The 12,760-nt window shown below is 35.1% G+C and overlaps 2 protein-coding genes across 3 annotated transcripts in view; one reads left to right on the top strand and one right to left on the bottom strand.

The window, feature by feature from the left end:
* The window catches only part of LOC105535607 (ubiquitin-60S ribosomal protein L40-like), a 14,612-nt gene extending 10,292 nt beyond the window's left edge, over positions 1-4,320 (bottom strand). The window contains exon 1 of the mRNA XM_011974740.1: positions 4,049-4,320. The gene's annotated coding sequence lies outside the window, so the exon portion shown is untranslated. The remainder of the gene's footprint in view (positions 1-4,048) is intronic.
* The window catches only part of LOC105535608 (protein FAM13A-like), a 269,070-nt gene that overhangs the window by 248,399 nt on the left and 7,911 nt on the right, over positions 1-12,760 (top strand). The window lies entirely within an intron of this gene.

Raw genomic sequence — 12,760 nt, 5'->3', positions numbered from 1 at the left:
GTACTTCAGAAATGTGTCATAGGACTTCAGGCTTAGCCAAGTAACTGCTTTTTAGTAGTATTTACCCTTTAGTGACTTGCAGCGTATTGCATAATCACTTTATGGCAAGAGAGGGAACATTTGAGGTTTCAGTATGAGACAACGTGGTCCGTTTTTTTCATCCTGGTTTCCTGCCGACCAAATCAGCATACTCTGGTTCATAGGCTATCTCAACTATGCAATTCATGTGAACACATGAGGATGTTGCTGAGCACGTAGTGAGTCTGGTATTCATTATATAAATACACACAGTAATATCAGCAAATGCTTGTTATATATTAATGGAAATTCAGTTTTACATAGTATAGGAGACTTTAGCACTGGATCATGCCAACTAATGAAAACTTATTTCTCTGAATGTCCTGTACTTGCAGAATGAAAGTACAAGAAAATAGAGTAAAAGAAAATCAATAATATATTTACCGAACTCTTAATAGAAGCTACTTGATTTTTTCAATGTTAAGTCGTAGAAACTAAAATATGATAAAATTAGGGGGAAAAAGGGAATGAATATGCATACTGGCCCACATTTATGGTAGAAAAAGGAAAAGTTACCAGCAGGCATTCTTTTCATATGATGGATAAACCAAGCAGAACTATTTCACAAATGCAAAAATAGTAATTATTTAGCCTGAAATTAGAATTTCAGAAGTAGGCCCAATCAAGACATAAGACACGTCTGCCGAGAGGGGTACTCACTGGAAGTAGATCCAGCCACAAGCAGCCATGGAGGGGACAGGGCTGGGAAAGCTGGTCAGCAGTGGGATATTCAGTTTGGTGGTTAATTCTGAAAGTTGTAGCATAAAGAGGTGAAACAGCAAAACTCAGTGGCTACAAGTCTGTGAGTGGACAGTCTTCAGAGAGTGCAGATCTGAACAGACAGAAGATGAGAGCAGAGCAGACCTCCAGTCTCAAAGGAAGGAGAGTAGATGATCCATAGCCGCGCTCGGGTATAGGAGGTCACATAGTGGTCCTGCTAGTGGAGTGGAGAAGAGATGGATTGTATATAACAGGACAGGGTCTGTGTCTGGGATAGAGGATACAGATGGAGAGCATGTGAAGACGCCACAGTGCACACTAGTGGAGGTCCCAGGACCTTGCTGTGGCTAGGGGAGAAGAAAGGGATGCAGAAACAGGGAACCAGAGAAGCCGTTTCAGCCATTATGTTGCTCTTGTTATCACCTTATGGAATTTCAGTTCTGTAATGTGATATTCTCATTGAACAGTCATGCCTGAATCACATGTTAGTCTATCATGTATTTCAGTTACCTTCAGTAATAAGGTCCTTTCTGTAATAAGGTAGGGCTGTTGTAAATAGACACACAGTCATATTTTTATTCTAAATCAAATATCTTCTGTGATAACAACTCTGTCATCTCTAATTTCAGTACTTCTCCAACTTAACTCACCACAGAGCCATTTGTTGTTTTTTGCAAAGGAAGGAAACAGTAGCTATCAATCTACACCTGCCACCATTCCATGTAGCAAGTTAATTGCAGTTATAGGAGCTCAAACAGTAGGTGTCATTGTTCCCCAGACGCTTATTAGGGATTACCAGCCCAGTGGAAATGATTAGGGAAATGAAAGGGAAGAACAGGTTATGCCAAACCCTTAGTAAGACTACAACAGAATAAACATGACCTGCAAACTTAAGGTAGAGAACGTTCTTGGCCAGGATGTTCATACCCTGTTCTCTTTTATATTCTAGGCTGGAATCCCAAACAACAGGGCCCCTACCTCAGTTGCTCAGCTGAGCATCAAAACAACTTGGTGGTGGTGTTCTTCTGTGCCATGTTCAACCTTTTATTGTCTGCATTCTTTTACCTGGCCTCCAGTCAGATCTGTCTAGGATCTGTGGCCGCTCTACTTCTGTTTGCCTGAGTTTTCAGTGTCTCCAAGCCTGAGTTTGGATTTCGGTGTTTGGTTTCCACTAAGACTCGAGTGCTGCATCTCCACTTGCTGTTTCTCCTCATCTCTACCGGCTCTCCCCTCCCCTACACCACTTTCATGCTCCTATGAGCAGGATCAGATCCCATCCTTATCCCATTTCATCAGACTTCTATCCTTGAAGTCGTTCTTTACAAATTCCTGGATTATACATATAACTTGCATGCGTAGAACCTGTGTTTCATGTGCTTTTTCAAAATCTTAGGATATGTGTTCAGGGGCTATATACCAGTTTTGTTCATTGGGCTCCAACTAGCTCACCTGGCATCTGAAACTTGGTCCTTGCTTAGCTAACACCTGTCTTCTAGCAGGTGCACTGATCTTCCTCTCTTTTCCTTTTCTCATTTAGTGCTCCATGAAAGTCCTGGAATTGACCATCTTTAAAAATATCAGCCCAAGTTTTAATACTCACAGTACAAACTGAGGCTAAATTATTAATTTAGCAGGTTTGGATTAAGGTCAGCTTCAGTATTTTGTCTGTTTTCTAATTTTCCTGAAGGTGCATCAGATGGATTTATTTCTAAGTTAGCTGTTTTGCAGACAGACTTACTCTTTCTAATTTGGTTAATTTTTAATTGCTGGAGCCTAGGAACTATCGTTTTTTCAGTCTCATAACTGTACATTTATGTTAAAGAAAAAAATGACTTTGGCTAAATTCAAATTAAAACATTACCTGATATTTAGATGGGATCTGAATATTATACCATACCACTCCTATCTTGATATGTAGAAAACTTCTTTCTAAAGCATTTTTAGATAGTTTTTCTGAGGAATTGCTTTCCGAACAACTTATGCTAGAATTTGTATGTTTGTGATTTTTTTTTTTTTTGTATTATGCTTCATTAGCTTTAACTTTTAATAGTTTTTTTTTCTCCTTAAGAAGCATATTGTATGTTTTCTAAATGAATATTTTAAGGTAAAAATCCTTCATTATCACATGGGAGAGCTTTGGAGAAGTGTAGCATACCAAACATCATATTTATTCAAAAGCTTGTTTTAGGCTACTAAGAAGTGGAACAAACAAGCAAGCTGTTTATTTAAGTATCTACTTTTTTAGCAACATGATAAAGTCAGCTAGGTATCTGCATGTCTTTAGACACAACTACTTATCAAAAATATTTGTTTTCCTTTTTATTATAATAGTGTTTCCTCTTTTTTTGAGATGGAGTCTCACTCTGTCGCCCAGGCTGGAGTGTAGTGGCATGATCTCGGCTCACTGCAACCTCCATCTCCTGGGTTCAAGCGATTCTCCTGCCTCAGCCTCCACAGTAGCTGGGATTACAGGCATCCGCCACTAAGCCCAGCTAATTTTTGTATTTTTAGTAGAGAGGGAGTTTCACTATGTCGGCTAGGCTGGTTTCAAACTCCTGACCTCAAGTGATCCGCCCGCCTCGGCCTCCCAATGTTCTGGGATTACAGGCGCGAGCCACCACGCTTGGCCAGAGTAGTGTTTCTAAACTAAGGGGGCACATCCCCTCTACCTGTGGAGCTCTGTTGTTTTGGTTTTGTTTTTTTTTATTATAGTAAAATATAAACAAAGGTTGCCATCTTAGCCATTTTTAAATGTACAGTTCAGTGGCATTAAGTACGTTCTCATTGTCACACAACTGTCATCACCATCCATCTTCAGAACTCTTTGTATCTTGTATGAAACACTAATTTTTCATGTCCTCCTTTCCCTATCCGTTGGCAACCACCATTTCACTCTCTGTCTTTAAGAATTTGACTACTCCGGGTACCTCATGTGAGTGGGATCTTAGTCTTTGTCCTTTTGTGACCGGCATATTTTACTTAGCATATCTCAGGGTACGTCCACATTGTAGCACGTGTCAGAACTTTCTTCCTTTTGAAGGTTGAATAATATTTCCATCTATGTATGTGCTACGTTTTGTTTATCCTTTCACCTGTCAATAGACACTTAGGTTGCTTCCATCTTTTGGGCATTGTGAATAACGCTGCTATGAACATGGATGTACAAATATCTGTCCAAGTCCTTGCTTTCATTTCTGTTGGGTATATACTCAGAAGTGGAATTGCTGGGGCCAGGCACAGTGGCTCATGCCTGTAATCCCAGCACTTTGAGAGGCCGAGGCAGGTGGATCATGAGGTCAGGAGATCGAGACCATCCTGGACAACATGGTGAAACCCAATCTCTACTAAAATACAAAAAATTAGCCGTGAATGGTGGTGCACGCCTGTAGTCCCAGCTACTCAGGAGGCTGAGGCAGGGGAATCGCTTGAACCTGGAAGGCGGAGGTTGCAGTGAGCCGAGATTGTGTCACTGCACTCCAGCCTGGCGACAGAGCAAGACTCTGTCGGAAAAAAAAAAAAAAAAAAAAGTGGAATTGTTGGAGCATATGGTAGTTCTACGTTTAATTTGTTGAGGAACTTCCATACTATTTACCCTAGCAGCTACATCATTTTACATTTCCACAAGTACAGTACACAGTTCCAATTTGTCCATATTTTTGTCAACACTTGTTATTTTGTTTTTTAATAATAACCATCCTTATAGTTATGAAGTATGTGGATTTCTTAAAGATGTTTGTGTCCCATTGGTCAGGATTCTAAGTCTCTGCTTGTGCTAGGTGCCTACATAGAACCAGACCAACAGTATAACTGAGGAATGGCTACAAAGTTTACTAATGTTTGTCATACAGTTTTTAAGACTCATTATTGAGTTCTTGATCTGAAAATCACTAGTCATTTTTTTTTTTTTCATAGTAAGATATAAGTATAGATGCTAGGTTTAATTCTAACAATGTTAATGAAATATTAAGCATATGTTAGACTATATAATTTAGAAAGATAAATTATATACATTTTAAATGATTTTCTTCACATCTTTTACCTCAGCATGATAAAGAATAATTCACTTGTAGAAAATTACACCTTTCCATTCTGCCTAGATCTCTTGTTACTTCATTCCTCAGTTTCCCTGCCTCCCTGTGGGCTTCCCTTTGTAGAACTTCAGATTTTAATAAAATTTAAGAATCTAGTTTAAACAGGTAGCAGACTGCTTTTGCCTGATACAGTACTCCCATCTTTCTATTTAATATCCATGATAATATAAAATACAAACCCTAGAGACAGCTTTGTAGCAATGATAAAGAAAAGCCACATCAAAGGTCACATCATCTATGGGCTGGACAGAGAAACATATTTTTACCTTGCAGACTTCATGTTCTGCCATCTAAACAATACAGATAGCCACAAAAAGAAAAGAAAGGGAGGAAAAACTGACTTTGCTTTCTTCTACTGTCTATTGCACTAACCAGAAAAGCTGGTGACATTTCCTCAACTGAGCAGAAACTTATTTTCTGAACCATCTAGAGCCAAGTTGTGTTATTGTTTTTCACCTCTCTGCCCTCATCAGCTTTTATATTTTAATAACCATTCAGACAAGAATACTCAGCGTACAAAACAATGGGGAGGAAAGGGATTCTCCTGGGATGCTCAGTCACCTAGCAAAAGCATTTGAGAAAGGGATAAAGGCAAGAAGATTATTGGATTTTCATATGTGCTTTCAAGTGTACACTACCCCAGAACAAACCACAAATTTGTTTCTGATTCTCCAGCATAATCATAAAATGGAACCAAAAAGCAAGTCTACCTAAGTAGGTATTATAGATTATTCTAGGGCAGATTCAGATACTGGCTCTTCAAATCTAAATCCAGGAGGAGCCATCTGCTCACAGCCAAGTAGACAATTATATAAGCTAAGAACAGTCTACCTACCCAGGTTGTTGGAAATGGTTCTAGCTAGATTGATCGTTCCACCTTAAGAACCACTAAACACAAAGAAAGAATTTGGGACCTATGAAGAGAAATGACAAACTAGGGGAAAGGATGATTTGCCTCGATGACTCAGCATAAAAACAGAATCTAGAGAACTGATTTTTATAAAATTCAGATGAAAACTTGAGAAGTAATATTGTTAATCTTCTCAAAAAATGCTCAAGGACATAAACTTTTCTGAAACATTAGTAGGAAGCCATTAAAGTAGAGTAGGCTTAGAATTGAAAGACTGGGGATACAGAAAGAACAGCTGAAATGAGGAGGGAAAAACAACCCTAGAAATGTTTTAGAAGAGACTTTAAAAACTATGTTGAAGGCAGTAAAGAACAGAAATGATTAAAAATCAGTCAAATACATGATGAAAGAGAAACTGGAGAAGCCCTGCTGGAATAAAAAGGAACAGGATAAAGATAAAAACTACGTGACAGCCTGGACACAGTAGCTCTGTCCTGTAATCCCAGCACTTTCGGAGGCCAGAGTGGGAGGATCTCTTGAAACAAAGGAGTCTGAGACCAACCTGGGCAACATAGTAAGGTTCTGTCTCTATAAGAAAATAAATAAATTGGCCAGGTGTCTTGATGTGCACCAGTTTCTTCTGAGGCCAAAGTAAGAGGACTGCTTGAGCCCAGGAGTTTGAGATTTTAGTGAGCTATGATGACGCCACTGTACTCCCTCCAGCCTGGGTGACAGAGCAAGACACTGTCTAAAAAAAAAAAAGAAAAGAAAAAGAAAAACCACAGAACTGTCAGAATAATAATGTTAAATGTGAAAGTCAGAGATTGAAAAGCCAATCTGAAAACTATAATTTGAATGAAGACACGTATTTGTAAAAGTACAAGTATAGGGTATGCCCAGCTAATTGAGAGATAAATTTAAAAAACAATTAGTATGAAGTAGAGATCTGATTATTAGCATTGGTGGAAGGGCAAAGAAAGTAATGAAGCTATAATTTTCTTGTCTTACATAAACAGGAAAATAGAAGCAGGTGTCAAGAGGTTTTTTTGCTTCTTTTCTTGTTTTATTAGGTTGGTGTGAAAGTAATTGTGGTTTTGCCATATTTTTAATAATGAGAGAAATATGGGCATGAAAAGCAACCGTAGTAGAATTGTGCATAGGATTCCTGTATTCAAATGCCTTCAAAAGATAAGAGCAATGGCAGCAACCAAAGGAAAAACAAGTTCCCAAATTAGAAAGCATAAAGCAAAAACAATACTAGAACAAATCTATCAGCTATGACAATAAATGTAAATGGATAAAATTATTTGAGAAAAGCTAAAATACTAAAAAAAAAAAAATCTAGTTGAACTGTACTGTTTGCAAAAGAGTCATACCTAAACCAAAGTGGCACAGAAAGGTCAATAATAAAAAGATAAACATGTATCTGATAAATGTGAACAGACAACTGAAGTTGAAGGCCAAATTTGTTAGAAAAGACAAACTGGACTTACTTTATTATCTAGATTTACAGTATTATCAAATCATATAAATTTAAATTCTTATATTATCAAGGATAAACAAGTAAACACATTTGAAATATAGGACTTATACATATAACTATATGTCCATAACAAAATTTATAGGATATATAGCATTGAGAATTTTGTAAAATTAGTAAGATTTCAAATAAATGAGCACCTATATACATATGTGAAACTTTGCATAGTACAAATAGAGCTCAATCAAGCATTTCTGCTACTTTATAAAAAGTATTCAGCTATCTTTAAAAGTTCTTAAAGAGTAGAAATTTTGATAGCCAGTAATTTCTGACCACACTGTAATTAATGACAAAAAATAATTTCAATAAACCAGTGAAAACTCTTGTAAGGGGACAGGAGGAAGGGGATAACTCAAAGAGTAAATAAGAATCTTAAGTGCATATTGTTAAGAAAATAAAGAAAAAGTATATATCAAAATTTGTGGAATAAAGTCTAAACTTTTTAAAGAGGTAACCTGACACAAGATTGAAGATAAATCAGCCACACATTCAGAATAAGAAGTTATAGAAAGGAAGAAAAAGCAATCTCTTTGAAACCTAAAAGAATTCGTTAATAATAAAAGAAAACAGAAAACAAGCAGAACTGATATTTGAGTTCAGGAGCTGGTTCTTTGAGAGTAAAAATGAAAATTACAAGATACAAAATTCTTGATGAGCTTAAGAAAAATGAGAGATGATAATAATCATAATTGAAGTTTACTGTGTTATAATTTTTTAAAAGATTAGAGAACACTTCGTGCAATTTGAAACTAATAAACATGAAAACCTAGAAGAAATAAAAATTTTCTGCATTATATAAATTTGGAGAAAAAGAAAAAATCTATTTAAATCAAAAAAAGCACTTTTAGTAACCTAATTCTAATGAAATAACTAAAGGTATAGCCAAAGATTTATGTAAATAGTAGCATTATTTGAGAATAAAGATTATTCAGAGAATTGAGGACATACTCTGAAGCTGGACTACATAGATAGAATGGAGCTGTGTAAACTTAAATTAGATACTTCTCTGATCTTCAATTTTCTGTAAAATGGAAAAGAGATACAGTATATAAGTGAATTATGCATTGCATTTTATAATTTTGTTAATATAGACCTTAGTGTAAAAACTAAAAAAACTTCCAATTTCTTTTTATGCTAAAACATACTAAATATATGAAATTGAAAACACCAATAATTGTCAAAAGAAGCTGTATAGAAGATGAATATTCTGACATTTTGATGGGTTACATTTGATTGGTTAGAATACATTTTATATAGTATTAAGATATAGCTGTGAAGAGTAATTTTTTTCTTCAAATCAGACTATTTAAAAGAATAGGAAATTTGAATTAGAGAAGGTATGAGGATAAATATTTTCCTCTTTTTGAGTTATATCCATGTAGTATGTTTTCAATTTTTATTCTAGTATATTATGCACAGTATACAATTTTAAACCAAAATTTGAGGCTACCCAAAATGTTTGTAATGATGCAAAAGGATGATGCAACTTTTATCAGAGTTTAAATACCTACAAATGTTCCAATAAAGTTCTGCATATGATAATCATAGCTAGAGGTTAAAGCAAAAGGAATAAATATTGAGGATTGAATTGTTTTAATGTAGGACACTGTGAAGAATGCACTAAAATTATGAACAAAATTTAATTTAGAAAGCTGTTACACAATAACAAATATGTATGTTATATATGTATAATGTTGATGCTGCAGATCAACTTATAGTATTTTAAGATGATACTGAAAATACTATATTTTGTTAAATTGACAAATTAAAAATTTTAGGCTATTTTGATGATTGTTACATGAGATTTATCCTTAGGTTTATTTAAGCAAACATCTCATAATTGTCCTTTTAATCCTTGCTCTATTAGAAAAATAGAGTAAATTTAAATATTATATCTTAGAGAAACTGATAATTTTGTTGGACCTCATGTTTCCTAATAAAACGGTAATATTTTACAGGCAGGATTTTATATGCCATAGAGGAGAACATACTGAAATAAGAGAACACACAGAAAAGAAAACACATGCTTTTCAAGATGTCTCCATTTTGTAGATTTGAAACCTCTTTTGAAATGTATGCTTTTTTATTTCAAATCAAGAGATTTAATTAAAGAATCACTTGTCAACAGGCATCTGTGCATCTTATCACATGCAAATTTTAGAGACTAATATTGCTGAGCATAATTGGCTTAAGGAAATATAGTTTGGGTTTTGCTAATAAAAATAAAGACTAAAGATATTTCAATATGTTATAGACTATATTTCAAAGTAGGCTTAGAACCTATTTTAAATGACCATACCAAGAGAATATTCAGTTGCATCATCACTAACAGTAGGCTTAGGTTTGAATTTGGCCATAGAACTGGGATCTGCATATGAGTGAGCATCTTTCTTTCCATTTTAAATACTTGCTTTGTCAACATTAGGAAATGAACGCTTCCATATCCAACTGTTTATAATGCATAAGTAAGAAATTTTCTTAGCAAATCAGTCAAGGACTCTGAAAAAAAAAAATCATTATTCTTAGCTCTCTGCAGAGGATAAAAAGCAAGCTACATGCAGATGAAGAAGGAAATTTCTTTATCTTTCACTTTGTCTTATTTGCTTATTGTTTAAATGCTTATTGCCTTTTTGTCAGTATCTTAGTTATGGAAGAAATCTCTATTGCTGTTGTTAAATATTCTTTAAAATTTTTTTAAGGGTGAATTGTTAAGTACATCCCACAGGAACTATGACGGTGGATACCTGAACTAAATACCAAAGTTATTTTGGTAACTAATAAACCATAAATTTATCTGATACTATGTCATAAAACTAAATATGCAGTCATAACCTTTTGTAATGATTTAAACTTTAGGCAGTAAGCTTGAACCTGAGATAGAACAATTTTTTGAGGTTTCTTTCAGAGGTAAAAGAAACCACAGAGATCACTAGCCAGACCTTTCATTTTCTGTGTGAAGAAACCAACCCAATGCAGCCAAGCTAACCAACAACCTGCCAGTGATTTTGTCTAATCGACTGCAGAGCCCAGACCAGAACTTTCTTTTCTGATTACCAATGGAAAATATCTTCTCATAATACTTTATTTATAGGAATTCTATTAAAAGAACCTGAAATTATAGACTAGTTAAATATACCAGAAATTCCAAAGGACTATGAAAAACATCACACTTTATTTTAAAACTGTCCTAAAATAAATATACTAGCAAAAACATGAATATGATTTAATTACTTGGTTTTATTATTGATTTATTTGTTTACTTTGGTATTCTGAGAAACGTGCTCTACAACTGATTTAGATGGTTCAGGTCATTTTTCTCTAAGCTGTTGGAGAAATTTCGATATGTTGACTTTTATTCACTGAGGTTAACATGAGTTTTCTGTATCATACCTTCATTACTTAGATTACAGTATTTAAAAATCATTATTGGGATATTTAAGGAATTGAAGTTTTAAAGAATTTTGGTTGCAAGGATATAGAGCTTCTGCCACTCAGTGTCTTCCACAAACCAACAGTATTAGAATCACTGAGGAATGTATTAGAAATGCAGTCTCAGCTTCCCCTCCCCAAGACCTAGGCCTGCTGAATCAGTCTGTATTAACAAGTGCCAAGGTGATTTCCTATGCACATTAAGAATGAAGAAGCACTTATTTAAAGAGTTAGAAATCTCAGACCCTCATCTTGTTTGTTGTTTCCTTGTCTTTTATTTTCTCGCCTTTCTTTCATCACTCTCCCTTCATAGAAAATGAACATCAGAACATCAGGATCTGCTTTAATAGTCAAAAAGAAGACAGTTCAAAACAATGTAGAAAGGATGAGAGGAAATACATGTCTTCATTCTGAGATGGCATAGGGGACTAACAAGCTAATGACATGTCTTTGGAATGTTTTTTAGCCTCTAGCAGATCTACATTCTTTACTCTCTTCTGAGTTTTCCCCGAGTCATTACTCACATGGGTCCCTGCTCTCAAAACCAAGGTTGTGTAACTGTACTGAGAAGTGGAGTATAGGAGTTAATTATATAGTGTTGAATTTACAGAGGGTGAGCCACAAAGTAGCAAAAGCAAGAACTGCTTGTTCCAGTTAAAGACAGAAAGCAGAAAGGGGTTTATTGTTGGTTATGTAGCCTGGGAACCACTATGAATAACAGGCATTGTAAGGCAGAAGAGAAATTGTTGTAATTAAAAGCAAAGTAAAATACCTAAGGCCAGGCCTCCATATCCAGAGATGACTGTAGTGAGTAATGGATTGAAAGACAAGCTAGTGGAGTGATTAAGAGCTTAGACTCTGAGCTAAAACTTTTCTTGGTTCAAATCCCAGCTCATCTTATTTCTTGGCTCTATGGCTGTGGGTAAGTTATTTAACCTTTCTGACCTCTTCATCTGAAAACAGTAGTAGCTCTTCATAGGGTTGTTGTAAATAAAAAGTGAAAAAAAATCTATGTAAAAAGTACTTAGCACAGTGTCTGGAACATAGTAGGTACTCAGTAAGTCTTAGGTGTTTGTATTTATTTATTTATCTTCTTAATTATTTAATACTTACTTGAATCAGCTTCCCTTTTTACCTAATCACATGATTTTATGTGATTTTTCTGGGTTTCAGCCGTGGTCTGTGGCCATAACAAAGAGCTACAGCTTTAACTAAAGAAAATTGTCTTGGGCTAAAAGAGTAAACATTTTTTGATCACCTCTGAGATAATGAGTACTATGGAAGACATGATGGTGGTAGTAGTGGGAGGGAGTGTGATGAAAGAAAATGAGAAATGTACAATCCCTTGAGGCATTGAGATTCTACATTGAAAGAGACGAGGTATACACTTACATGGGAGAAAAATCTGACAGATGATTCCCAAGCAACATATTCATATGTTGAAAATTATACCGTCTAAATTAGAATGTTTGGAGTAGTTGAAAGACAACTATCAATATTGGTCCTTAACAACTTTGATTTTCTTTGAATGTCTTCTACAAAGAAGGAAAAGAACTATTAGAACTATTAGGTAGAACAATAGTTTGACACGACTAAAGATTGTCTCAAATCTGCTCAATATTTAACCTCTTTTTTTAAAGCATAGACACTTTTAAATCTTGATTCAAAAGCCAACTAAACACTAGAGGGCAGATTGTGAGAATGTAATGTGTTAATACAATTAAAATAGCTGCCAGCCTCAACACTCATTGTGGTTATGTGAACATAAGTGCAGGCATGAGGGGGAAAGTTCCAAAGCTTGCTAACCTGATAGTGTTTTGTAATTTTATCATTCTACTTTGTGTTGACCACTTCTCAATACTTTTAAAAGAATTCAGGCTTTAGAAAAAATGGGAAAGTCATGAAAGTTTGTAAGTGCTCAACAAAAACATTATAAATTAGATGTTAAGCTGACACATTACAGAGCTTGAGATGCTTTCCATCCTGAGAAACTTAGGAAAAAAATGTGGCTTTGAAAATATGGTTTAGAAATAGTCATATAGAGGCCGGGCA

This window comes from Mandrillus leucophaeus, unplaced genomic scaffold (genome assembly GCF_000951045.1).
Source record: "Mandrillus leucophaeus isolate KB7577 unplaced genomic scaffold, Mleu.le_1.0 Scaffold1480, whole genome shotgun sequence".
NCBI lineage: Eukaryota > Metazoa > Chordata > Mammalia > Primates > Cercopithecidae > Mandrillus > Mandrillus leucophaeus.
The sequence above is the reverse complement of the archived record's forward strand: the minus strand, read 5'-3'. Positions and strand labels throughout refer to the sequence as shown.